Below are 3,772 nucleotides of genomic sequence, written 5' to 3'. Positions count from 1 at the left end.
GAATGGAGTAGGAGTTATCCTGAAGGAGGATTTTGCTACGAATGTTCTGGAGGTGAAAAGAGTGTCAGATAGGGTGATGAGTCTGAAGCTGGAAGGTGAATGTTGTTAGTGGTTATGCCCCACAGGCAGGATGTGAGTTAGAAGAGAAGGAGAAATTCTGGAGGGAAATGGATGAGGTGATTCAGGGTATCCCTAGTGGTGAGAGACTGGTGATTGGGGCAGATTTCAACACACGTTGGTGAGGGAAACGGAGGTGACGAGGAAGTGATGGGTAAGTTTGGTATGCATGACAGAAATGCAGAAGGACAGATGGTAGTAGACCGCAAAAAGGATGGAAATGGCTGTAGTGAACACATTTTTCCAGAAAAGGGAGGAGCATAGGGTGACATATAAGAGTGGAGGCAGGAGTACACAAGTTGATTACATTTTGTGCAGACGTTCCAACCTGAAAGAGATCAGTGACTGTAAAGTAGTGGCTGGGGAGAGTGTAGCCAGACAGCATAGGATGGTGGTGTGTAGGATGACTCTGGTAGTGAGGAAGATGAAGAGGATAAGGGCAGAGCAGAGGACCAAGTGGTGGAAGTTGAAAAAGGAAGAGTGTTGTGTGGCTTTCAGCGAGGAGCTGAAAAAGGCTCTGGGTGGTCAGGAGTTTCTTCCAGATGACTTTCATGCCAAGAAAGAGTATCACAGTTTCAATATTTGCTTTGAGAATGCTGATGGAGAAGTACAGAGAAGGCCAGAAGGAGCTGCATTGTGTCTTTGTAGATTTGGAAAAAGCGTATGACGGTGCTGAGAGAGGAGCTGTGGTTTTGTTTGAGGAAGTCTGGAGTGGCAGAGAAGTATGTTCGAGTGGTGCAGGACATGTATGAGAGCTGTAAGACAGTGGTGAGGTGCAGGGTGTAGGGGTCACAGAGGAGTTCAAGGTGGAGGTGGGACTGCACCAAGGATCGGCTTTGAGCCCCTTCTTGTTTGCTGTGGTGATGGACAGGCTGACAGATGAGGTTAGACAGGAGTCTCCATGGACCATGATGTTTGCAGATGACATTGTCATCTGTAGTGAGAGCAGGGAGCAGGTGGAGGAAAATCTAGAGAGGTGGAGGTTTGCTCTGGAAAGGAGAGGAACGAAGGTTAGTCGCAGTAAAACAGAGTCATGTGTGTAAATGAGAGAGACTCAAGTAGCACGGTGAGGTTACAGGGAGTAGAGGTGAAGAAGGTGGAGGATTTTGAATATTTAGGGTCAACCGTCCAGAGCAACAGAGAGTGTGGAAAAGAAGTGAAGAGACGTGTGCAAGCAGGTTGGAACGGGTGGAGGAAAGTGTCAGGTGTGATGTGTGACAAAAGAGTGTCAGCAAAAATGAAAGGAAAGATGTACAAGACAGTGGTGAGACCAGCAATGTTGTCTGGTTTAGAGACAGTGGCACTGAGAAAAAGACAGGAGGCAGAGCTAGAGGTAGCAGAGCTGAAGATGTTGAGGTTCTCTCTGGGAGTGACGAGGATGGATAGGATCAGGAATGAGGACATCAGAGGGACAGCTCATGTTAGATGGTTTGGAGAAAAAGCCAGGGAAGCCAGGTTGAGATGGTTTGGACATGTTCAGAGGAAGGACAGTGAATACATTGGTAAAAGGATGCTGAGGTTAGAGCTGCCAGGAAGGAGGCCTAGTGGAAGACCACCAAAAAAAAGGTTCTTGGATGTAGTGAAGGAGGACATGAGGATAGTTGGTGTGGATGTGAAGGATACAGAGGATAGGGTTAAATGGAGGCAGATGATTCACTGTGGCAACCCCTAAAGGGAGCTCCCGCTCAAAGTTTATTTATATTTTTTTAAGATTGCTTGTTTGATAGAAATGAAAGAAAACAGCCTTTAAAAAGTAAGCCACTCGGCCTCAACAACTTGCTCATACAACTCCAGGCCAGTTGAAATTGATATATTTAAAAACAGAAAAATGTTTAAACATTTGTTTTATTTTCTAACAAGTGGAGGTTAAAGTGTGTAAATGGGTGTGGAAACTGTACAGAAATACTGGGGAGGTATAAAAAGTAATGTGTCCATTTATTATTGCAGAAGAACCAAATAGAAGGACCTATATTCAGATATAATGGCTGTACTAGCTACAACAATGACCACACAAACTTTTATAGACAACAAAAATACAAACTGCATTAAATACAGTGGAGGTGCACCTATTGTTTACTTCAGTGGCTTTGTTAAAATGTCCATATAAAATAATACCCTGAACCACACACAGTAATTCTCTTTTTTAAAAGACGACCTCCTTCAGGATAAAGTATTTTCTTCTGTGCTTCAAGAGCAGTGTAAAATTTCATTGGCTGTCACTGAATTTCAACTATACATGACTGGCCCCAGACAGACTCATTCTTCTTCTATTCTATACAAAGAATTAGTCTGGAATGTCTTTGGTTGAGATCAATTTACAGGGGGGTGGCAATGGACACAGAATAAACGAATGAGAGAAATGAACGATATGACGTGTACGCTATCAGATGCAGCTACACAGAGATTGCGTCATAGTTACATTTGGTAAGCTCAGGCTGAGTTTTCCATAAGTGATATTCAACAGTCAAGGCAAGAGCTCTGTTTTTGCCTGGTTTCAAACCAGGTACATTTGCGTGTGAGGTGAACATGATGATCACTACACTACAGAAACTGACACAACCTTCAGACTTAGAACATGGCACTGGGAAATGCAACATTATACACTAAGCCCATAAGACACTTTATTTGGAGAATCTAAACTCAAATGATCCAACTGGGTGTCATCTTTAGGAAATCATAAAGGAGCCCAGAGAGATTTCTTGAAAACATACAGTTGTATTCCTGTAGTGTAGATGATAACATGTTTGCCTTACACACAGACGGCCCCTGCACCAGCCTTGAAAGTTGGAAAAGTACTACAACATGGTAATTTACAGATGTTTATCCATTGGCTGGGAATCCAACCCAGACCTCCCACGTGGCAGACAAAAATTCTTCCATTGAACCACCAATGCATCTGGCTCGCCTAGAAACTGATGTCTCCGCAGCTTGACACCTGGTCTTCTACATTTGATAGAGAGCAGTTTGTCCAGTGTCCTCCCTGGATCAAACATCTCCATGTCACTGAATTAGTCTGGAATGTCTTCAGCAGAGATCAGTTTTCAAGGGGTCATGACACGTGCAGCAGTGTTGATATGCTAGTGAATATGTTGTCATTCAAAATTTGTGTATTTTAGGTATAGTAACAGTCAGGATGGCCGAGCGGTCTAAGGCGCTGCGTTCAGGTTGCAGTCTCCTCTGGAGGCGTGGGTTCAAATCCCACTCCTGACAAGCCTCATGAAAGAGGACATGCCCAAAATATAATTAAATTAATGACAAGTGGAATCATATATATTATTAACCCTGTTACACTGAGTCAGATGTGACCACTTAAATGTTTTTTATCAATACTAAAATATTAATTTTGAGATGATATATTGAATAAATGTATCAATGCATACATATAAAACCTAAACACTAAATAATGCAATGTAAAAATTACAATAAGGGCATGCAAAACAAATAGATAATCCCACTGCTTCCATAGTCCCATATAGATTTTTTTAATATGGGACTGGACTTTAAGGCAGTGACACCAACCTATAAAAACTCAGCTGAAACAAAGTTTAAAGTGTATTCCACCTTTTTGCAAGTGCACTGGATTTAGGATAGTCTCCCTGAATCCTTACAAACTCTTGTAAGTTTTTTGACCTTCCAGAATAGTGATTGAAGCTAA

General features: G+C 42.4%; 1 non-coding gene across 1 annotated transcript; it reads left to right on the top strand.

The window, feature by feature from the left end:
- The first annotated feature begins 3,244 nt into the window (after positions 1-3,244).
- Positions 3,245-3,327, top strand: trnal-cag (transfer RNA leucine (anticodon CAG)). Its single transcript has one exon. It is a non-coding gene; the product is annotated as a tRNA-Leu (tRNA).
- Positions 3,328-3,772: the final 445 nt, after the last annotated feature.

This window comes from Mastacembelus armatus, unplaced genomic scaffold (assembly GCF_900324485.2).
Source record: "Mastacembelus armatus unplaced genomic scaffold, fMasArm1.2, whole genome shotgun sequence".
Classification (NCBI taxonomy): domain Eukaryota; kingdom Metazoa; phylum Chordata; class Actinopteri; order Synbranchiformes; family Mastacembelidae; genus Mastacembelus; species Mastacembelus armatus.
Note: the sequence above shows the minus strand (reverse complement) of the source record. Positions and strands in the feature narration are given on the sequence as shown.